We start from the raw sequence: 25,699 nt of genomic DNA, 5'->3' as shown, positions 1-25,699 counted from the left end.
CGTTCGATAGTTCGCGTCGATTTTCGTGGAGCATCGTGTCGAGCACGAGGAAATTTCCTGATCTCATAGCGTGCATTTTAAAGCGCCTTGCTCTATAAATAATTGTTTTATTAGAACGTGGGTAGCTTGTGGATTAATAGAAAAAATGGAGATCAACACAGCTCCCAAATTAATTTTTGTGCACCTTTGTTTATCAGTAGACTGCGGATGTTTATGCAATTTGCAATTTCTGTAGACGAATTTTAAGAAAATAATATCAAATTATATCTTATTGTCAAATTGATAACAATCGTACCAAATTCTTTTGAATTTCGTGTTCTAATATTTCTTGAAAATATTCATACGCCATCAATGAATAAAGATCCGCAGTCTATTTATCAGAAAGTAAATTGTCGTCGCTGGCAGCGCATCAAGAAAACTGCCACGTCACCCGGACCGTGTGAAAATGCCGTCGATATTCGAGCGAAACAATAAAATTCACCGTCGTTAATTACCCAAATGAAACGGACGAGACCCTCCTTGGTCGTGGAGGGAGAGGAAAGAGCACACCTGAGTCAGAAGTACCGTCATCTCGCACCAAGAAGCGTCGTGGAAACGGAGTCTGCGTGCTAGAGGAACGCCACTCGTGGAAACGGGGCGAGGAAGCAAGCAAGCACACGGGGGAGGATCGAGGGGATCGAGGATGATCGACGGGGTGGGGGTAGATCCTCGGGAGCGGATGGTGGCGGCGAAATCTGGCCTCAGTCGTGCGCGACGCGCCATATGCGGTGGACCATTTGTCAAGCCGCTCACAAAGCCCAATAATCTCCCGTGACACGTGTGATTCCCCGATAAAAACTGTCACGTGCTAACACACCCCATCTACCACCCGTGGAAAAACTTTTTCCCTGGACAGTCTCACTCGAGTGGCAACACAGCATACACTTCCGAGACGCCAGAGTGGTAACCTACAGTTCTAAATCCACGACACTCGACTGCTAAGAAGATTGAAGAGTGCTAGACCTAGCACGGTCGAAGAGGGCGCGAACAGTGTGCCGGAGAGAGACTGACAGTGACTTTTGTGAGTTTTCGTGTGAGAGGAGAACACCTGGCAACAGCGTAAAACCCTGGAAAGTCAGCTTTCTTCAAAATAGAGGGGTCCAGACACTGGAAAATCGAAAGACCAGGGTGTATAAAACTGTGGTGAACCTCAAAATTGATCTACTTAGAGGATTCAGTGGTCCGAGGACCTAGAAGGCTAAGACCAGAGTACAAACTGTGTCTCGGCGTCCAAAACTGATCTTATTAGAGAACAGAGTGGTCCATAGCTCTAGAAAGTTAGAGAAGCAGGGTGCCGTCAATATAATTGAGCTCTAGCCAGTGTTCTTTGCTTGTTTCTTCTGGGACGACTCTTTTGTAGGAGCCAGCAATAACATCAAGACCTAGAAAGTCAATTGTTTTAGAGGATAGAGGGTCTAGAAAGTTAAAAGAACAGATTACTAAAGCCTTAAGTTTTCAAGAGTAGTGGAGTCCAAAAGCCAGGAAACTTAGAAGACCAGATTGCAATTGCTAAGGTATCCAGAGGTCCAGGGGATCTAGAAAGCTAGAAGACCATGATGTAAAAGCTATAAGGCTGAATTCAATTGGAGGATATAACATCCTAAAAGCCTAGGGACCTAGAAGACACTGATGCAATGAATCAGCAAGTACCAATCTAGCTGTAACCTTAACTTTAAGAGCCACTACCTACAACAAAGGGCCATAGTAACTTCCAGCTAGATATCGTCAATAGTCCAGAACGAAAACGTCTTGATCGAGGCTCGAAGTGGATCCCTCTCGGAGAAGTTTGGAGATTGCGGTCCCAGAGGACGATCGACGGGGATCTCGTTAGGAAAGTGCGCCGAGGAGAGAATTTATGGTGTCGGATCTGAGGAGGTAAGCCGCGAACCGGCCAGCACGGTTGCTAATTTTATGCTCGAGAAAGTTTCGTCGCGGGCGAAATTTATTCAAATTGAGTCGTCGAATATTTTTTCTGGGCCGCGAGCGCGCGCGCGCACGGCGAGAGAGCGACAGGTGACGCCAATGCAATTTGAATGTTAAGGAGCAGTTGATGCACTGCTGATGCACTTAGCGCGGGGAGCACGTGGCAGCCACGGCGATCTCGGACTTCGATCCGGCTTGATTCACTCGCGGCCTGTAGCTAAACTTAGAATGATTCGTGAGAGCCTGCTTTTCTTTTCTTTTTTTTTCCGCTTTGTTTTTGTCCGAGGGGACCCGCTTTGTCTGCGACACGGTGTCGGAGACGAAATTTATACGATCCGTCGACGTGGATAGAGGCATTGGAACGGTTAGCTGACGTTTCACGAAAATTATAGTGAAATGCACTTTGCCCGCTGAGGCCACCCTAAATATAATCATTTGACCAGTTTACCGTGCTATAGCTTCCTCAAAAAATGTCGTAGAACCTTGTATCTAAGCTTGTTTTTCAGCTCGACTATTTTACTCTCATCTCCACTAAATTATTTATTTTTATAACAATTTTTTAGTGGAACACGGACGAAAATGTGGAGGTATTAATCCTCTCCGTAATTATTTGAAAAATTTATCGTACCATATCTTTGTTTAAAAATATCGTAGAACAATGTACCTGTGCTCATTTTGAAGCTCGAACATTCCACTCTTATCTCCACTAAATTATTTATTTTTATAACAATTTTCTAGTGGAATACAGGCGAGAATGTGGAGGTATTAATCCTCTCAAAAATCCTCTCCATAATTATATTTCAAGAATTTATCCTACTATATCTTTGATTACAAATATCGTAGAGATCACTTTTATCTCCACTAAATTATTTATTTTTATAACAATTTTTACTGTATCTTTTTTTAAAAAATATAAAATATTGTACATAGGCTCATTTTGAAGCTTGAATGTTCCACCTTCATCGCCACTAAATTCTCTTTTTTCTTTGTAATAATTGCCTAGTAAAACACAGATGAGAATGCGGAGATGTTTTTCAACTCCAAAAATGCATCGAATTATTTGAAGAATTGGTTCTATTGCAGCTTCTTTGAAAAATATCGTAGAACCCGAGCTCATTTTGTAGCTTCAATATTCTACTTTCATCCCCACAAAATTGTCTACGTAACAGTTTTGAATTAGAACTGTTTCTCGTTCTAGAAATCGTAAATTCAAGGATTTTCAAACGAAACCGTAGTTTATTTAATCGCAACAACGAGGCCACACAGTAAAAATACACAAAGCGCATTCTCAGAAACTAGCACACCTGTTGGTAGAATCCCACGAAATCCGCGATTCTTCATCCGAAACGGTGATCCTCTCGCGACGTCTTTCTCGATACTTTCTCACCCGAGGAAATAAGGAAAAACGATCTCTCGTTCAATTCCCGCGAAATAACATCGACTTACACTGAGCCAGGCACAATCCTAAGCTCTCTTTCAAAACCTTCTCAACGTCAGAGTCCCAGATTTAAAAGAACATACCGCGCAAACCACATTCTCAATTCTTCAAATGATCAATTTCTACGAAAATTTAGCAGTTGTAAATATTAATTATTTTCTGCAAACAAAAATGTTGGAAACACTTTTAGTACATTTTTAAATAAAATATTTCGTTTGGAGATTCCTAAAAACTAAAAGTAGTTTCAAAATTCGAAGCGATCAAATTTTCAGGAGAGGGAAGCATTCAGATTGGGAATATTTTCAGTACAGTTTAACATTTTCGGTACAAATACGAAGAAGAATACAAGAAAAAGGGGGAGCATTCAAAATTCAGTTATTTTTTACAAGCAAACAAATTGGAAACTATTTTCTATACAAACTGTGAAGGAATAAAAAAAAACAGAGAGTTTCAAGGCGTTAAAATTTTAAAAAGAGAGAGCAAGAGGAGGAGCATTCAAAATAATAATTTTTACAAATAAGCTGATAAAATGTTTGATAAATCCTTCGAACGCTTCCAATGAAAATTCTCAAAATCCGAAATGCAGCTTTCCGAGATGTCAAAATTTTGAGAAGCAGAGTTAAGAGAAGGGGAGTATTAAGAATAAAGTTTGCAAATAATCATATTGGAAGAATGTGAAATAAATTCTCAGAATATCGACGCTCTCGTTGAAAATTCTTAAAATTCGAACTGCAGCTCTGTAACGTCAAAATTTGTGGAAGAGGGTGCATGGAGGGGAGGAGCGCAGCGCATTCCAGTGATCCATCGATCACGGGGATTTGCCGCGGGATTTATATTTAGCGCGAGGCCACCGGGAAATAATGAATTCGGCGTGATTCGCGGATTACGGAGCAGTTTAATATTTCCTGGGACGAATTGGATTCCGATATTCCGCGGCCTCGGCGTCTCTCATTGAACACAGGCCTCGCGGCGCGCAATTATGCATGACTAACATATTTGTAACGGCGGGATGAATGGGGCAAATCCCGCGAGTCGTGACTACGACCCCGTTTCAAGGGTAAACAGCGGTGTCCGCATGGCCGAGCGGTTTAAACGCTCGTATATCTGTCGCTGGGCAAATGGGATCGATAAATCGGGGTTTTTGGTGGTTGCGGCCGGTGCCGGGTCGCGGGAGCTGATTTTAGAGGGATGCGGAAAAGGGGTTCTTCTGAGAATTTATTGCACAAAAAGTACGAGATCGATTGAGTTCGATCTTGATTCATCGGGGAGCACATACCTTCTAAAAGTGTAGGCGGGTCTCGTAACATTTGTTTGAACAATTTTCTCGTATAAAATATAATTTAAGAGTCATGTTGCCTACATACAAAATTTGTCGAGGAGACATAAAGCAACATGGCCGCCAAATTAATTCTTGTACACCATTGCTCCATAATTTCTTCCTTGTGTAAGCAACATTTTCAAAAATTTATACTATGCAAACTATTAGGTCGATCGACTTCTAATTTGTTTTATAGGAAAGAGGGTACCTCTTGTGCCATATTTCAAAAAATTCTTCAAATTCTATATGGACCAATACGGCTACAAAATTAATTTGTATACGCATTCTCAAAAATGTATTCTAGAGGGACAACTGAATGGATCGACTTCCAATTTTTTTATAACCAAGAGGATATCTTGTGGATTATTTTTTAAAAATTTCGTAAGAATATGTAAACAACTGTACGTGATAAATTAATTTTCGATAAAGACATTTTCAAAAATGTATTCCAGACGAACTATTAACTCCAGAGGGAACATCTCTATTAATAACTCGAACATCTCCGTCAATTTCGCTCGTACCGACCTGAAACTTCGACAGATCCCTTCCAGAAGAATGCACGAAGATCCCTACATTTTCAAAGTTTCCGGATAGTCATGTCAAACATTGCAACAATTTTTTTCCCGCTCTGGTACACGATTCTCAAAGTCTCTAGAGCCTTTTCTAAGGATCAATAGGTCTCATTTTCGCAACTCTGATTACTTTCTCGGAGCGCAGCGCACTATAGCGAGCGAGGGGTGTATTTTTACCCCCGGTGGAGTGCCGGTGCTCCACGGTCACGAACAACTTTCCCCCGGTAACTATATCGCACGGTACTTAAAGTCTCGAGTCTCGCGGCTCGTCCCACGAGACCATTTACAATTTCATCGCACGACGTGTTGTCACTCGTACGAGTTTCGGAACGTGTCCCGGAATATCTATGTAGATCGTTATCCTGCTTAGAATGGCTCTACAGATCGCTGGCCGTATGCTAAAACCCGAAAAACAGCAAACAAATAGGACTATCAATCAATTCGCTCAGCTTCCGCTGGCTTGCCGAATGCAGCGGTGCTTTCGGAGGGTTGCCTCCGTCGTAAAGAAGATGTAGGACAATTCTAGCGTGTGTCCTTGGAACATACACAACAAGAAATTTGATTGCAGCTTTTATAATTGTCGGAAATAAGTTCTCAAAGTTGGAAATTCAATTCTTCTCTTGAAAATGTGTTGAATTAAAGATTTGAATGCGATTAAATGTTTACAATAATATAAAAAATATATAGTTGCATTCTAGACAGTCTACAAAATCGTTCTGTGTAGGAAATGTGATTGCAGCTTTTATAATCGTCACAGAAAAAATTCTCAAAGATGAAAATTCAATTCTTCTTTTTGAAGTGTGTTGGATTGACTTTAATCTGAATGCGATTAAATGTTTACAATGGTGTAGAAAATATACAGTTGCATTTCGGAGAGTCTATAGAATCGTTCTATGCAAGAAAAATTTGCATAGCTTGGACGATTGAAGCAGAAAATATTCGCACAGTTGAAAGTCCAATTTTTCCTCAAAGATGAAATATCTGGAAAAGCAATTGAGATAAAGGTGAAAACGGAAGCGCGTTTCTGGTTGCACCGACTTGGCATTAACGCGTAAACGCTCGGGCATTTTGTTCGGCTAATAGCGGGCAATTAGGAGCGCTAATTGCGAGTTAAATATTTCAGGTCTTCTGCGGCGGTGCTGAAATATTCCGCGTGTTACCGGCGTAATGCGACTCCAACTACTCACGCAACAATCTCAGTTAATATTCATCCAATTCACGTTTTTGCCTTTCAAATTTCACCATACAACACACACCGAACCACTCACAGTCCTAATTGCAATCGAAACATTATGAAAATACTATTTAAATTATAATTACTATATTTTCACAAGCACGTCAAAAGATGAAATATATGAATCTTGATATGCGAGAAATATGTACAGAATATTTGTGAGAAATGTATCCCCAGTACCGCAGTACTGGGATGATACAGGATTAATATTATAATACTAATTCAATAACAAAACGTTTCTGTGTTTAATCATTGTTTCATGAAACTTTGACCAACATATTGGTGACATTTTCCTGGTTAAAATGAGTACAAACAGGATACAATTTGAATGATATTTTCTTCTTTAATCCGCAATTCAATAAGAACCTTGATTATCCGTGCTGATAATATTTTAATTCTTCATTTGCATGCAGTCAAATTGAAATCAGTAGAGACTTAGATCTATATGTATTCAATCTAGCACAATGTTCGGATAATAGAGATTCTTTTGTGTCGTGGACAAGACAAGTACTTATACTCCAAACTGTATCGTGTTTGTACTCATTTTAATCAGGAAAATGTCGCGGATATGCTAGTAGTACTAATGCTTTTATTAAATATCGTTACACAAATAGGTGTTACCAATTTTCCAGTATTAAATGGAACGCGTTAATCGCGTCATATTTGGGGCACATAGTAGCTATCGACGCGTCCTATCGGTATCATTCCGAGATTCAATTATCTGTTAAAGTTTAAAATAGGAAATATGTATTTCGCTTTATTATCGGGGAACATGTCAGAATTGATTTTTCGGTAATGAATGTGCGACAATGAAAGTATTAAGCCGTAATTTCAATCGATCGAACTAATGCACGGCGACAGGGGAGCCGGTAATCTGGCCCGGCGTGCATCAATACGCGTAAAATCGATGCGTGCCAGGCAATACGTCGAATTTCGTGTCACCCGAGGGTATTGGTAACACGAACGTCTGCTAATAACTACTCAGTCATCGCGTGGGACGCATGGACGCTAATTAATAAGCTGTTTGATTGGCTAATTAGTTGGCTGCAACTTTCGATCCGCCGCGCGCCGCGCCGGGGCGTAGAAATTTTCGACACTTTTTGCTATTCATCAGCTCTTTCCGTAGAAGCTACGAACACGTTTCTTACACAGAACGATTCTCTATACTCTCCCGATTACAACGATATTTTTTCTCTTGATTGATGGAATTCGAACTCGCTATAAGTACTTCAAAAAACAGAGATAGTACTCCCAAGTATACTCGAACCTATGTCAGACAGCTTCGAACCTTTTACAAGTACTTTGGCAAACGGAGATAATACTTGCAAGTATATTCGAATCTTGGTCGAACAGATTCGAAACTTTTATGAATATATCGTACCGGAAATTCTCTGCTTTTTCTAATCATTATTTTGTTTACCTTTGAAACCAATTATGTTTTCCTCTGATGCATAATTTCATTCAACATGTATAACTATAATTTCATAATCTATCGGAAATATTATTCTTAAATAGTTACGAATTTAATAAAAAAAAAAAAGTGCTTAAAACCTACTATGCAGTCCTGATTTCCAAGATTCGAGTAGTACTTGTGAAAGATTCGATTCCTTTCAACATCGCAGTATTTATAAGTATCTTTTCGAAACTTGTAAGTACTCATTCCGAGGTTCGATATCAGTTTGTATATGTATAAAGTGAATATTTTTCAAATATAATCATTGCTTTTAAGTAGTAATCGAAACCCATGAAATGGAACTTGGTTATTGAAATTGACTAGGATTCGTGAGTACATATTGAACTTGATCCCATCCCTAGCTATAATCATTCTAACAAGCTCCGATTTCAACGCAGTATAACTGAAACTTATTATGCACAAAAAAATCGAATCCTCGACTTCGAGAATTTTTGATGATTCAACCATAAGAGCTACACAAATGTTTCTTACATACAACGATTCTGCAGACTCTCCAAAATGCAACTATATTTTGTTTACATCGTTATAAACGTTTGAACTTAATTCGATCTATCTTTCGGTCCACCGAGAGCACTTTTTGCTGCATACGAACATTCCAACTTTGCGAATTTTTTGCGCTGCAACCGTAGAAACTGTGAGCATGTTTCTTGCACAGAATAATTTTGTAGACACTCCGGAATCCAACGACACATGTTACAATCGTCCTCCATCTTTTTTACCACGATGACAACACTCCGATTGCACCACTAATCCGCAAGCCGGCAAAACTTGAGCAGATTGGTGGTTATGATTAGACTCCGGATGTTTGTGCAAAATAAAAAATTTTTGCATCAACTGCAAGACGCAGGAGCTGAATATAAGTTTATATTCATCATTAATAATTTTAATGAGAATAGTATAATATATTAATACTCTTAAAATCTTATAATATTTTCACTGTTTTAAATTGCACTTGTTCATTTTTGTTGTGAATGCATAAAATCCGGAGTTTTGTTATGATATTTGTGCGCCTTCTCTCTTGTAACGCAATAATTAAACTACGAATATTCTTTGGAAGTTGCAAAGGGTTAAAATTGAACGATTCGACTAATTTTCGAGCGGCAGAAAGTAGTCGATACTTTCGACTAATCGCAGGTGGATAATAATGAAATCGGCACAGCTTAAGATTTCGTTGTTTCCAAAGGATTCTCATAGGACTGCGAGTCGAACTGGCTTGGAGAATTCGATAAGAGGAGCCCACAGGATTTGGAAGAGGGTGCACAATAGTGAAGGACGCTCTCAACTGTAAAATAATTAAGCTCCACGGAGCCCCTAATCGTTCCCGATCCTTCCTCGGACGGAGTCGATTTCGTTTATTCGATTAATCGCGAAGGATTCAATTGTTCCGAAACTTTTCTGCTTAGCTGTGGGTTTACGCGATAATATAAAGTCCCATGCAGTTTCACCGACCTTGATTGGAGCTCTCTCCTCCAATCGGAGGACATCAAAGACAAAATTTGCGAATTCAAACTCGTCTGACAAGCCCTGACGTTTAATTCATCTTTTTTGTCTGCTCAGCTTTTCCGCGAGCCGAAAATATTTTAAATAGAGACAGCGATGTTTATTTGCAAATTTTTGGTTTTGCAAACATTTATTGCAAACAGCTCGGATTTGTAGAGTTTGATATTTGTTGGGAGAAATGTTTGCCTAGGAATTTATATGAATTTGTTAAGAATTTTTCATATTATAGAAAAAATCTCATGATACATGTAAAATCTTTCTGAGTAAAATAAAAAAAAGGAGAAACCCGATCCGACAATTAGGTTTTTGAGATGAAAATTCTTGAAACACTGTTTTCACAGGGATAAAGATACAAAATTCAGAGGCCTGAATTTTATGAACAAATTGAAGAACAAAAAATTGATGACTTAAACCCACCCTACTTTTTTTCTATCAAAAAATATCACGATTCAAGGACCTGTACTTCTTGAACAAATTCAGTTCCATCAAACTCCATTTAATTAAGAGTGTCCTATAACATTCAATTTTGCATAACCCATAGCATTCACAGGGAAGACTCGCAACAAACAATAACGGTAGCTTCTGAAACGAAAAAGCATTTAATATTTTAACAGCTTACGAAACGAAATAAAACAGAGAATAATACAGTCCACTGTTTCTCGTCTCTAGCGAGTCTGTCCGAGGTTTTCTCGGCATTTTTTGGTTGTCCCGTCGAGCAGATTATAGGATTTCCTTCATCTGGCCATTAGGTAATTAGCTCTTCACTTAAAATCCTCGTTGAGAATACAAGAAGCCGGCCCCGCGAAACGGATAAATAAAACTCGAATCTTCAACTTGTGTTATTGCCGGAAAAAAATCATTTCCGGGGAAATCCGAATTTGTTTCCAGGGGAATTCCGGGCGCCGTTCCCATTGTCGAACTGCAACGACGCAGCCAGGACAATTCCGCGCAGGATATTTATTTGTTATTTACGGGGGGGGCTGGCGACAGAAGGGGTGGAGGGTTGAATTGTCTTTGCCAAGGAACTAGCGGCAATTTCCCGGGCCCGGTAGTAAGCTCTTCGTTACGCTCATTCTATTTCGATAAATCGCTGGAGAACGAGCTTTTCCTCGTATCCGGGCTAATTCGAAATAACGACGAGCGCGCGTTTATTTCGGAAGAATACGCAATCAGCCGAGATCGGGGTAACGAGGCGATCTCGAAAAATGGATTCCAGCTTTGTGCACCCTCGAACGAGCCGCAGGAAGGACCACTGTGTCCCTGAAAAGGACATAACTGCACGTTATACTGACATTTTTAAACGAGCGGTCGCATATTTCGGACAGAAATTTTGTATAGGGACTGATAACTCCATTTTCGGGAATTACATAAAGGGTGAGGGATGGTCCATCATACAGATATTTTTTAAAACATCTACATCCTTCCACCATTTTTTTAGTTATTCATTATTTAAGCGACATTGTCGAGCGATTCGTATTTCAGACAAAATCTCACTGAGATGACATGAGAGGACGCAAGAGGATAATGACGAGGATTTTTCTTAGAATGGAGATTGTTCTAAAACTATTCACAACTTTCAAAAATCTTTGTCGAATTTTCGAATGATTTTGTCGAGCGCTTTAAATTATAAAAAACTAAACGAGTTGTGTCCCTACTCTACCTTCCCCTTCTACGACGCTACCCCTACATTTCCGCCAAGGCTTTCCTTCTCTGTCGCGCGTGCGTCACAATGTCACGTGACTAATCCGTTACTGGCAGAGAGTGGGTAACTTTTCCCCTGAATTCGTGCTCCCTCCCCTAATCTCCAGAAATAAGAAATAGCGCGAAATTTAAAATGACGTCTCTCAATGGAATTGCTAGGACGCTGAATCTCTTTTGAGAAATGAACGGCATCGATAATGGACTCTTCAGAGATCGTTTTAAAAATACCTCGCACCCTTCGAACAGTTCAAATCGTTGATGTCTATTGATTAACGTAGTTCCCATCGATCCGACGATTTTCGCAGTTCTTGGACCGCAGAACTGCAGCGGAAGTCTCGATTGGGTAGAAAGCAATCTCCGCGCAATCAGATCAGGTGGTTCATCGGAATCAGCGAAATTCAATTTTCACCGGAACGATTTAACATTTTTATTTCCATATAATAATGCGGGATCCGTTTAAGCTTCTCCCGCGCTGTACAATCGTTCGATTCTCCTTTCGGATAAAGAATCGCGATCGGCGAAAGCGAGATTGCCAGATCGATATATGTATATAGCCTATCTCGGAACGAACGGTGTGTCCTCTACCCGATGATCGGGGCGGCTGTCGTTACGTCGCGAATATTTTGCATTTCATTATTGCATCGTATGCAAAATCGATGAATGCTCTCTCCGCGGTGCCACAGTAAACCGAAACCAACTCAATTTCAAGCACGGCCCCGCGGATATGTCGATTCATTCAATTATCGACGGCTAATAAACTGCCGAGCCCAATCTGTGTCTACAACACTCCGCCATAAATTTGATAATTACAATACGTTGATACAATTAATCACGCGACTCCGATAACACGGATGCCGCAACGCGATGACACTAACAAGCGCGCCGCCTGCCCGCGGACCACACGATCATGCTATTTTCGTAATGATTTTTTTTCTAGTGGGCGTGTGGCTATTGAAACAATCCGGCGAGGTTAGGCCGCGAGGCTTTTGACCGGTCTCGAGATACTAACAGATAAAGAGGCGGAGATGAGTCGGGTTATTGCTATAAACATTATTGTATTTTCGATATCGTAACATTGGTTTCTTGGTGAAATATAATGGGGATTAACTTTCTAGATTTATACAGAAAACGAATCGTTTGCAAAATAAAAATTTGTATGTATGAAATTTTCATTTAAATTGTGAATATAGACCGAATCTTCTAGATTAATGAAAAAATGTTCCTACAAATATTCACACATGTTCAGACCATAATTCAAAGTAAAAAGTTCAGATAAGAAACATTCGGATACTCTGGAGGTTCCACTAAATCGCGAATTAAACAAGTAAATACGACCGAAATAGTATCGTGTTCTAATTTAAACTCATTTTAATCAGATGGATGTCAAGGATATGTTAGTAAAAGTTTCACTAATAAATGATTAAATGCGACAAATTTTTAGCACGGAATTAGTATCTCGAGACATTACTGTAAAACTTTCGGGGAGGATATCGGAGGGATCATGCCAACGAGACGTGTTATTGTTCGAAAAATCGCTTTTTCCAACTTCACCAAAGGCATGTAGCTTTAATTGCACATTAACCAGAGCCTTCAGTCTTCACTTGGTAAAAGCGTGTCCGACAGCCTCCGACGTTTTTTGAAGCGCGTCGTAGACCGATCTGATATAAAATTCGTTCGCACGAGCCCGTAAAAAGCAGCAGCGACATAAGGTCTCGTGTATCTGAGATAGCGGTAGTCGAGGGTGTCGCATCGGCTCACCAAGGGTGTCTCTGGGGTGAAAGATGTCTCGGCGTTGGAACGCGTGAAATAATCTCTCGTTTCCCGCGGATAAAGTGGATGCGAGGCCTCGTTAGTTTCCGCTGGCTTGTAACTCTTCCCCGCTAAGACCGGGCCCCCGGTATTATTCTTGGCCGGAATAGAGGATCGTTAGGTTTAATCGTGCGGGCGTTCTCGCGGTACAATCGGCCGCGAGTAATCCCGAAAAGTCGATGGCACAAAAAAGACGAGAGAGAGAGAGAGAGAGAGAGAGAGAGAGAGAGAGAGAGAGAGAGAGAGAGAGAGAGAGGCGATCAACGCGCGTCGGGGATAAAAGCGCCCGGAAAATGTTTCGCCGCCTTTCACCTTTAATATACAAAGAAGTCGATACAACGGCCGGAGCACTTCTCCGCAATTTCGAGAGATTGCCGCTGGTCCCGGCACAATGAGAACAAGCCTCGCGCCTTTCTGCGACCCCCGGAGACGATTTCTTGCGCGACACTGTGCGAAGAAAAAATCGATTTTACCGGCACTCTCGGGGCAATGAAATAATTCGAAGGGGTCCCAACCTCCGCGAAAGAGCTTCTGACCGAGTACTAGCCATTAAGGAGGTATTTTTGCTAAAAATTAATCACTGTACGACATAGTGTATCCTAAATTAAGGGGAGTTTAAGTCATCACTTTGCTGGTTTTCAATTTGTTAAGAAGGTACAGGCCTTCGAATCTCCGGAAAACTATTAGCGTCTTCTCTTCTGCAATTGTGAACGTGTATTTTCAACGTGTTAAAATTATTCAGGAATTAAATATGTCCCTGCCTCTAATCGCTTTCATTAACATGTTCGCTACCACCGTCACAAATATGTGACATCCATAATCTGACAGTTCACTTAAAAACAGTCAAATTAATTTTATGCACTCTCTCTCCCTCTCTTTGTTTCGTCGTTTAAAGTCATAATAGAATACATAATTTTCAGAGAATCCGTGACTTTCTTCTGCTAAGCTGTTTTAATAACTCAAAATTGGGTACGTTGCATTTAATAATACTTTCGAACAAAAAAGGTAAGCAACGAAACAAAAATGCTGGTTGCGAACGTGTTAATACAAAAATTGTTATTTTTCATGTACAACTTAACGTGCCACAAACATAAAGCGGAATATCGCAGAACCTAGAACTGATATCTTGAAGCCATTTTTAAATTCGCACTGAACGTCTTGAGCTCTAACGTATCCATTCTCATTTATTACAACATTGCAATCCATCACATAAATATTAAAGCTTTTATCCTTGATATCCCGCAGTATTTTCTCCAACGACTCCCAACACGTGCTTAACGAACTATAATCCTTTCTCTACACACTCATCAACCACCTCATCCTTCTCATAAGCTTCCACCATGCTCCTCCATGGTCAATCTTCTCCCCCAAGCCGAATCAAACGCGTTTCTCCGAAAAACACCTTCGATTTCTTCTTCCGTGAACAATTTTTCGGCGTGTTCGGTACGTTCCTCTATTCTACAGGACGATTCCTCCTACAGAAATTAGCTAGGACTCGCCGTCTCGGATTCCTGGGCATCCCTCTTCCGGCTGCGTTGTTGCTTTGCCCTTGTCCCGGCCTCTTTATACCTCCGGCGATACAAAAGGCTGCATTAGGTGCCTGGGGAGGAGAAAAATGTCCCTCGATTCGTTTAATTGTGACGTCCGGCGAGATAAGGAACCCGATAATGGTGATTGATGCCACGCTGGGGCTCTAGACCCTTTTCACCTCCTCCTGAAAGGAAGAGCCGAGGACGCCAGCCCTTCAGATAGCCTCAGAATCCATTTCGTATTTCCGGTTTCATCGCGCGAATTTTTGCAAATTTTTCCACCCCTCGAAATTAATTTAATCGTTCAATTAAATTAATTCAATTATTCTAATACAGGTGTCTGAATTAAATTTTCAGGAAGACTTTTGGGGCCTAATAGTCCTTGACTTGACCATTATAATTTTTTACGATTTTTTCGAACGGTGATCTGGTCGTTATCGTTAAGAAAAATTTCCTTCCTCTCTATTTTTACCACGCTTATATTAGCTTGCCGAGTTGTCGTTGTTGTTGCATTTTAATATAAGCGTGGTTTTTAAAAAGTTTTCTTTTATATATTTTTTAATTACCCACACTCGCATTAATTTTTATTCTGAATGATATTCAATTGTCTATGTAAAGCTGCATGATAAGAATTTTTAGAATTCACGTGAGCATATTTTGGAGCGTTTCACTGGTCGATTTATTTCCGCAGCACTGAACTACGTTGTCTTGTAACTGTAGCGCAAGTTGTCGTAACGATAAAAAGGAGGGAAGATCGTCGTCACTGTATCCGGAAAATCGCGAGGAAAGGAGACGAGAGGAGAGAGGAGAGCTTGAAAGAGGGAAGGGGCAGGGTAATAATAAATTGAAGAGTGTCTCGCAAAAACCTTCGAGTTTTCGCGGGCTTAACGTGTTCCTCGAGACGGAGGGTTGAGACTGGCCTGAAGGGAGAATCGAAGAGTCCCTTTTGACGTTTGTTGAGCCGACCGTTTTGACAGATTGTCTTGCGACAGCCGGTGTATAATGTACTTTAATCACTCCGCCCGAGAAGTAATTCTTAAATTATCTTTAAACATTTGTTTGTCAAACATTGTCCACTGTAAAGGGTGTATAACGAATCTACAGACTCTTCTGAAAGCAATGTTTTTACGAACATTTCATCGTATTCAAATCAAATTTAAGAAAAAGAGGAGAGAAAAATCAAATCTTCCACTTCGAGAATATTTTGTGCTATCAACGATAGGAGCTACGCAGATTTCTCTTGCACAAAACGATTCCACAGGCTCTACCGAGTTCAACGATATTTTCTTTACATTCTCATGAACATTTGCCCGCGTTCAAGTTGTAGCTAGAGGTAGAATTAATGGGGACAAATTCACAAATATCGTGCACGTCTCTTTCAAGCACATCGAGACATTACTGTGCACCGTGCTGGCATCGAAGAGCCCGAGTAAAAATTCCGGCGAACCACTCGATTGAAAAGGACAACTTCGTTTCACCGTTTCGAGTGAAATTATACATGGTCTCGGTTGGTGAATGACGCCAGACGCCCTGAAAGATAAAAAAGACGGTCTGGGGTGACGGTAGAGAAGGGCGTAGGGATGCTCGATGATCGAGAGCCGGTATGGGAGGAGTTATTGCCGCGACGGTAATGAAGCCGGGAGCAAGGAAGACACCGGGCGCGCTGTCTGTTTGGAAAGAAAACACTTATTAGCAGGGTGGCTGGGTCCGGCGAGGGCTGAATTTAAATCGGTACACGTGACGGCGAGGAAACACCGCGACAAACGGCGGAAACGCGTCTCGACACGGATCTCTCTCTCTCTCTTACTCTCCTACTCTCTACTACGGGTTGCGAGAACGCAAATCCAACCGGACCCCGGGGATCTATTTTAATTATGCCGCCGGAAAATTTGCAAGAAAAATACCGCCCCAGATGACTCACTGCAATGAAGACGAGCTCCCCGAAGAGAGCCTCGAAATCGAATTACGTACGAGTGCTCCTCGAGGAGTTGTGCTCCTTTAATAACGATTATTCTATTAAAAGGATTTCATTTTTCATTTAGTTGCACGAAGGGAGACGGGTGCAGTGAATACTGTAATTCTCCTAGGGTAAGACGTAGATTGAGATTCTTTTCCATTCTGTATCGTTGCGCGATTTTTTAAAGTGATTTTTGAACGGGGGTGGGTTCGTGGTCAGAACAGATGTCCGGGTTATATATGTGAAGCGCATAGAAATGCTGGACATCTATTATGACTGTCTCTGTATCTCGAGTTTGCTATTTTGAAAAAGGCCACAAATTATTGTGATGAGAAATTTTGGGATACTGTATCAGTGATTGTCGTAGCGTTTAATGCTTCAAGAAAATATAATGGCGACCATTGGTACTATTCCATAGACAATAATTTTTTAATCTAAAAAGAAGCTAACACGATTGATATAGCGTTTGAAGAATTTATTGGACTTTTTATGTGAATTATGCACTGAGATTATTTTCAATGGTCCGAACAGATATCCAGCTTTTCTATACGCTTCGCTTATGACAGAACCACCGACGAATATCATTTCTTTTTTCAAATTATACCAAACTTTAAACGACGGGACAAAATACGAAAAGATCTCAATGTTCAAAGTGTTTCATTTAAATGATTGGCTATGTTATCTGCCGGGCGCACCCACGCGATATATTTCTTCGGTGCAAACGTTTTTAACTAAATAAACCACGACGGAGACTATGCAAATAGAAATATCGACGAAACGATAAATTCAGCGTAGGCTTTTGCCAGGGAATTTCGCCGTGAAACGTTTCGAGCAATCGTGGAAAGATTGGTCGGGATACGTAAGAACCGCTCCGGCAATGGTAATTGATTCCATTATTTTCTATTGACTAGCGAATGAATTTCACAAGAGCCCCCCGGAGCTTAAGGCATCATTAAAGCATCGCTTGTTTGCCGATTAATTGATTTGCTCGCCGATATACTTGACTTCCAAAGCGACTGAAATATTCATTTGTTCGTTAGGATGCGGGCGGGATTCGCAGCACAAAGGAACCGAAACGCGTTTAATAAGTTCAGTTAAGGCTCGTTCTACGCGGACTGTACCCTCGAATCCTGTTTTCATTGGTATACTATCTGCAAAAATCGTTTCAACGAGAACAATGACTTACAATACCAATTGAGAAGAACCAGTGGTAGTTGCTTTACATATTTTTTAAAGATGTGTAAATGTTTATAAAAATCGAACGCAGAATATTCCCAAATGTGAAAGATGATTTCCAGACGTCTTAAAGATGCCCCGAATGTTCTACGGACGTCTTCAGAACGACTCCTGAGCATTTTGTGTTATAAAACGGTACGTCTTAGAGACGTCTTTACGCCTAAGGCGGTTTCACATCTAACAGATGTTCAGGAAACGTTCGTAGGACATTCTGGAGGTCTTTAAGACGTCCCTAAGAAGTCTTAAAGGTGCATAAATGTTAATTAAAATAAAAAAAGGGAAGAGTAAAAATAGATTTCGACAAAAACGAGTTTACAGTTAAACCAATAGCTAAAGTAAACTAAACAAATAGCTTTATTAGAAGAACGCATGTGGAATTGACATAAAAAGTGTAATAAAAATAACAATTGCAATTAAAATCACAATAAAAAATAATAAAAATTAAAATTGCAATAAAAATTGAAATTGAAGCAAAAACACTAACTCGAGCAAATAATACCAATGCTAATACTGCTAGATTATGGGTATATAAACACCACACTGTTTATGGTCTTAAAGATGTCTTTTTAGGACGTAACACTTTCAGACCTATTGTAAAATGGACGTAAAATGGACGCCTGTAAGACCGTCATGTGTTATCTGGGTTTTCTCTCTTTTATCCTTCTCAAATTGAATTTGAACATATGTACTTAAAAAATATCATTGCATTCAGGAGAGTCTACAGAATCCTCCTACGTAAGAAATGTTTCCACAGCTTTCGAACTTAAAGCGCAAAAAATTCCTGGGTTTTATAGAAACTTGATTCATGATTTTTCGTGAAAAATTAAATATTTCGAAAATTCAAGATGATAGAGGGGAACGGCTTTCAAATACATTTTCCGCGAGGTTTTCAGCAGTTTTAAAGTCTTCGCTGAAACCGCCATTGCAGCATAATACGGGATTATGCGAACAAAAGCGCACTTTTCGCCGAGGCTTTCATGAAAACGGGATTACTACTGAACTTATTAAAGTTTTCGGTGATTGTGGATCATGGACCGTAAAAGCACGATTTTTTGCTGAATATAGGGTGGTTTAGGAAACAAGGAATTGCAAGAGTTCCTACGGGTTTCAGAGTGTGCGCGAGCGCGCGCGCGTACGGTTTCCACGGTGGAAATTGGGGTAGTTTGCAATAAATACTGACCACAGGGCGAACCGAGATTTACAGCGCCGCATTTCAGATGTCGAATATAAAATAGAAGAGCCGTAGATCCAATCTGGACGCTTCGGGTTGGACGCCCTTTTATGATACGAGCGAAAACTACAACTTTTATGTGTAGAATACGCGGGACGTTATTTGTTGTTCCCTACTCCAGTTCGCGATAAAGCGATCCGGCGACGTTGGATCGAACGTGTCTGGCCTGGAACCGAGTCTTTCGATGTTTTTTTACGTTGCCGGAATTATCGGCACGACTGCATTGCGATTACGCGAGTTGCGAGCTCGCACGAGAAGTATTGAATGCGTTATTGTAAAATAAATAGGGGTCTAGAGTATTTGCAATCTTGACGATTGTACAGGGTGTAAAAGAAATGAATCTCTGTGAACAAAGTTGCTGCAAAATTGTTCGTGGTCTTGAATTTCAAGGTCAAATTTTTTATTGCATTATGCGTAGAATATAACACAATAAAAAAATTTGACATTAAATTTCAAGGTCAAGCACAATTTTGCGGCATCTTTTTTCACAGATCTTTTGTGGATCCGAAGATGTAGAGTACGCCTTTTTGGCAGCCAAACATTTCTTTACACCCTGTGCAATGAATTTTTCATGAAATAAAAATTGTGACGACAGCGTGAACATTCTAGATTAATGTAAAAAAAAATAAAATGTCGATTACATGAACGGTTTTTGAAGTATAAGTGAAAATAAGGAACTTTGCGAGTGAAGAAAATTTTTCTGACAACGGACGGGTAACTTTCAAAGGTCTGTATTTTATAAACAAATTCGAATCTAGCAAAATGATGACTTAAACCCCTGCTAATTTAGTATGATTTACGTTATACACGATCATTATTTTAAACAAAGTCTTCGACATCCACCTGGGAAAGCAACCGATTTGAAACTTAATGCAGTACGAACAATTTTTTTTTTAAATCGATATTACAACCAAAGATTGTGAAATAATTCTCGGTCATGTGTGCCATTAGGCAGAATGTTCATGAATTTTTTCGTATTTTTTTTGTTGAGCAGAACAGAAGAAATAGAGCACAATTCATTAAACCGTGCTCACCCTATAACTACCCTTATGGTAGTGATACCGACTTGAAACTTGCCACAGAGGGTTTACAGTAGGAGCCCTATCGAATGGCCTGACCAAAAATCGATTTGGTTTTTTGGGGACACTTTACAGCATCTTATTCGGCCATACTTGTATTTTCTGTAGAGAAAGAAAAAGAAATGTTATAAAATAACTTCGAAGCTCTGTATCTTCCAAACTAATTAAAAATCGACAAAGTGATGACTTAAACCCTCCCCCTAATTTAGAGTAGTCTACGCAATGCAATAGTTGAGTTTGAAGAAAATGGCTGAAATCCACCGGAAACATTAATTAATTCGAGCTCGTACTTGTGGAACAAATTGCTAGTACTTCAATTTTGATATTAATATTGACCATGTTTGATGGCTGGCTAGTTGGTCAACAGTTGTAAGGCGTGAGTGAATCATTGGTGTTGAGAAACGGTAACCGTGTAAACGTGTCTTCGTTGGAGCCGGGGGGCCACTTAACACTTAGCTTAAAATAACCAGAACTACGCGGACTCTCTTCGCTGGGAATCGTTTTATCACTCGTTTTCTAGTGAACCGAGTCGTCCGCAGGATCGACCGACAGAGAAAACAAAAGTCGAAATCTCGGGGAACACTTAGACGTTTCCAGCGGGAAGGGGAGATAGCCGGAAACCACGCCGATTTAAAGTAAATATATTAAATACGCGGGCACCCTTGGAGTTAATCAACTTGGAGACTCGCATGAAACCTCTGCAATGCATGCGTATTCGGAGCGAAAAAACTCGTAAACCGATTAACCAATTTCAATGAAATTTTCGCAGATATAATTTAACAAGTTGACCAAACACATTTTTTAAATTTTCCGTTATTGGCCCGGCTGAGAAAGTCGTAAAAATCAATTAGATGTCATTCGCTAAACTAATTTCATCTAGCCTTACAGATAAAATAGTTATTCTGATTTAACATTTGTATGATCAGTTTTGCTCCTAACTGTACATATGATATATTTTCATACCCTATGTCGACAAAATTTCTACGAAGTCTACGAATTTAAAAAGAAATTTGCAAAGAACCCTGTCTCGATCGTCAGATAAATTTTGACAATGTTCCCGCTTATAAATATTTTGCAGCAATAAAATTCTCAAACATAGTCGAATGTGTATACTTTCGAACCCTGTGTCGACAAAGTTTCTACGAAGTCTGCGAGTGTCGGAAAAAATTCGCAAGAAACGTGTTTCGATCGTCAGATATTATAAAATAACCCATGCTCTAAAGTTCTGTAATTTGGTGAACCGTGTACATTTTGCGACGATAAAATTCTGAAATATAGTTCAAATGCAATCTAGTTTCCAACCTGCTATCAACGGAATTTTCACATCTGAGGAATAATTCACAAAGAACACAGTGTTGTCCTCCGCTAATGCAATTCGCGCTGCACCCCATAGTATTCGAGCAAAAAGAAGAGAACTGAGAATAAGTGAGTACAGCTTTATGGGTAGATCCTTTCGCGATATAGAAGCATTGTGGGACAAAAATATCGCGGAAAGTAGCTCCGTATAATCTTGAATTTGCATTTAATCCCATAAGAAAGATTGAAAGGCTGACACCGGTAATCCTTATATTGATTATTTGAAAGGACATTACAATAAAACGGACAAACAACTTCTAAGTTTGTTAATAATATATTATTTAACCCTTTGCGTGCAGTCGGAGCTATATTAACTGGGAAATTGAACATTTCTTCCGACCTAGAATAATTCCATTCTATGTAAATGATCTCTTCATTTTATTATACAAATGTTTAGTAATTAGTTAGATACTAACATATGTAAACTAAAACTACACACACACACACCAGACCAGTCAAAATGACTGGTTTTACAATTTCATTTTAAAATTCGCAAACAATATTTTGAATCTCTCTCTCTCCTCTCTCTCCCTCTCTTGCTCTCTCCCTCTCTCTCTCAGAGTCTACACTCGAGTGACAAGGGTTAATTCCCGCAGAAAATTTTTATGAGGAATCCCATGTTTTCGTGACGAGACATTTGGCACAGCATGAAAATGGCTGGGATTAATGGAAAGTGAAACGAATTAATTAATTGGAAGAATTAATTACATTTCGCCGGGGCCGGCCGTTGTTCACAGTTGATTAGTGCGCAGTTAATATTCGACGGTGTAGAGGAGCGCGAAGGTATTGTTGTTTGTCGTGACAACAGCCTCGTCCATTTAATTATTCTGATTTAATTATCATCGCCCGCTTTGGAACACTCCTCGGAGAAGGAACGGCACGCGATCCGGCAGGATTACATTGCGCAAGGCAAGGACGGTTCTGTCGTGCATTTTCGCGAAACTGGATTACACCGGAACTTATTTAACTTTTCAGTGACGACGGGAAATTTAACTTGCTTCGAAGTGCCTCTTAATACCGGCTGCAGTAGTCGCCGAGCAACATGTCGCTGATAAATCGAATTCTCGCGAAATTAGAGACAGTTGCGAAACATCTAAAACCATTTCTTTCAAATTTATCATCTTTCTCGTCGATTTGTTCGCTGAATTTTTCAAGACACACTTACACCATGTGTCTAAGACATAAGCTTGGCATTTGAGACTTTTCTCTCTGGAAACTATCAAGTTTATGGGAAAAAGTTGTTGTTTTGAAACGGGGGCGGTTCAATGTTTAATGTTGCATAACTCCGCCATTTTCAACAATTTTTACTTTAGAAACATATGGATTATAAAGCTGAGACTTGCAAGTTTGTGATTCAAAAAGATTTTAATTATTGGTCTATTGATTTTCATTTATATTTAATATTTTTCGTCGACGTGAAACGCTCATTGTGAGACGGAGATGCTTCTACCTCTAATGTTAATAACTCCGCCATTTTGAGCAATTTGTACTTTAGAAAATGTGGACTATAAACCTGAGACTTGCAAGTTTGTGATCCAAAAAGATTTTAATTATTGGTCTATTTATTTGTAACTTATATTCCTTTTTTTCTTGGTGTATAGGGCTAATTTTGAAACGGAGATGCACCTACCTTTAATATCGAATAACTCGGTCATATTAAACTATTTGTATTTTCAAAAATGTATAAAAATACTATAAACTTGATATTTCCGATTTTGTGATATCGGAAAGCGTCTAATTTTGCATTCAACCTCGCAGTCCAATCATTAATGATTTCTTTGGCCCACCGAGTATGTGCAGAAATATCGATACGTTGAAAGAAACGAGATTTCCTATATCGGGGTCGACGTATTGCGGTTGAAAAATGATACATCCGTTATCAGTGTTTGACGCACCCTTTGATTCACTCGCAGACGATAAAACTATTGTTCGTTCTTTGCACTTTGTGAAAGAGGGAAAGGTAGGGCGAGGAGAGAAGAGAGGAGAGAGAGGGAGAGTATGGGACACAGAATCGTATCGCGTCCGTTCAGTCGCATGTCCCAATTCGCGAATCGCCGGTCGTATTTTAACGGAATTTGATGGAGACTGGTTTCCGCTCGGTCAATACACTTCTGCCGAGTAATTAAAAGTTACTTTTCTTGATAGAACCATCCGCCCAGTCGAGTGTGCAAATGAAATCGATCGGAAAACCGCTCGCGTCAAAGCGGACGCGGTACGTCGTCAAACTTTTTCATGAAAACAGACGACGCGATCGGAACGCTCGAAAATGTACACTTCACGAATGTTTCTTGTACACGAAAACAAATGAAAAGTCTCCGCTTCTTGGACACATAAAAATGCAAGTCTCGACTTCAGTTTGCAATTTTTTCCAAGTGAAAAAATTCTCCGATTTAACGAAGTTATTCCAGTTTTAAAATCAAAGTTCCTACAGTTTGTGATGAACAGGTTTCATTGGCGATAAAAATTATTCAAATTGTGGTCGATAAATGCAATTTGGGGACTTGAAAATGCAAGTCTCAGCCTCAGTTTGCAATTTTTTCCAAGTGAAAATTGTTTGAAAATTACAAAGTTATTATATTTTGAAGATCAGAACTTCTTGATTTTGTGATGAACAGATTTGGTCGACGAAAAAAATTATACAAATTGAGATCGATAAATAAGAAAATTTTGATTATTTGGGGACATGAAAGTGCAAGTTTCGTTTTCAGTTCACAATTCTTTCCAAGTGAGAATTGTTTCAAATTACAAAATTATTCAATTTTGAAGATCAAAGCTCTTTGACAACAATTTGGTGAAAACCAAAAATGTAGCGTGCAAATACTTTTGGAATTCACTGTACCTTTTCAAAAAAGAATCCAAGTCTGGATCACATACCGATCAGCGATCCATCAACCAATACCGACAGTGCACACACACATAATAGAATTTCTGTAGAATCCTGTGCGGAAGTGTCCTTATCCTTCTTGGAAGTTATTCGGAATCCGTGATCCATGGGATCCAGGTGATCCCACGTGCTCGGTTGGTGCGTGGCCCTTGTGCCGAGGCCCTTATGGTAAACACGAGGATCCAGGAGGATCCATGGGGCTTTCTCGATCCGTGACGGTTGATCGCGTGGACGGCTCGGTTGCGAAAGTCGAGAGAGCCCGGGAATGAAATTCGAAAAGTTTCTGCTCGGGGATACAGGTCACGGAACGAGGCGGCCGCCGGTCTTTAAAAAGTTTTTCGTGGCTCCTGGAGTCCCCGGGGATAAAACAAAGGATAATCAGGTCGCTTTTTATTCCCCTGGGAGCACCGGCCCCGGAATTACCGGCTCTCTTCCCGACCCTTTTCCTGTCCTCACTTCGTCCGAGGAGCTCGAATTTAGGACACGTTAATCCTTCGAGGAGCTGCGGCAAACATTCTGGGGGATAGATACTCGAACGTGGTTCCGATATTGGGAAAAATTGGCTTCGTTGTCTTTGAGAGAATCTGAAGAGTCGTTCTGAACTGGCTGCTTGTTTATAACTTTAACAAAGTCAGTTCTCGCACATTTTCCTTGCAAAGTGGATGTGTTTAAAGGCTTATAGCGACATTAAATATTATATTTAACATTATATTTTGCGTAAGAAAAGTTCTTGTAGCTTTTATGGTCGGGGTACAAAAATTGTTCAAAGTGAAGCTATTATGTTTTGTACATTTCTCTTTTACATTGCATATGAACGCGTTTAAATATGTTTATGTTGTTATTGGGAAATAAATAATTGTATTCTGGAGGGCCTTTAATTTCATGTAAGAAAAATTGTCATACTTGGTGTAATTAATCAAAAATTCTCAAAATCAGAAATGTACCTGTTCCTTGAAAAATTGTATATCTTAAAAACCAACGATTACATTAAAATAATATTCTGAGGATTGTATTTAAACAAAATCTATAAGAACCCACTCGACAATACAACTTACATATATTAAAACTTTTAATACGAGATTATTTCAAAACATCTCATTTGTTTTATAACTGGAGTGCAGATTGTAATGCAAATAAATTCAATATTGCATATATTTTACATATATCACATAAAAGACAAATAACTGAATACATTACACATTCTCTACATATTTAGCATACTTTATTCTATTCGGTTCTTGTTACAATAATATACGAATTTATCAATTGTGATTAATAAGTCATGAAGCATGACATTTCCATATGACGCTTCACCAGGCCTGTTCAATATAATCTGAATTTAATCGGTAATTTGAATAAGACATGATGTACACAGTGACATTATAATAGTGAGTTGCCTGTTCAATTCTATTGTTTTTG

At 39.7% G+C, this 25,699-nt stretch overlaps 1 protein-coding gene across 2 annotated transcripts in view; it reads left to right on the top strand.

Annotated features, from left to right (window-relative positions):
* The first annotated feature begins 707 nt into the window (after positions 1-707).
* Positions 708-25,699, top strand: part of LOC143217936 (uncharacterized) — a 49,219-nt gene continuing 24,227 nt past the window's right edge. Inside the window, exon 1 of one of the 2 annotated variants that reach the window (XM_076442685.1) lies at positions 708-1,914. The gene's annotated coding sequence lies outside the window, so the exon portion shown is untranslated. The remainder of the gene's footprint in view (positions 1,915-25,699) is intronic. The other variant, XM_076442683.1, reaches the window with a different exon arrangement.

This window comes from Lasioglossum baleicum, chromosome 18 (assembly GCF_051020765.1).
Source record: "Lasioglossum baleicum chromosome 18, iyLasBale1, whole genome shotgun sequence".
Classification (NCBI taxonomy): domain Eukaryota; kingdom Metazoa; phylum Arthropoda; class Insecta; order Hymenoptera; family Halictidae; genus Lasioglossum; species Lasioglossum baleicum.
Note: the sequence above shows the minus strand (reverse complement) of the source record. Positions and strands in the feature narration are given on the sequence as shown.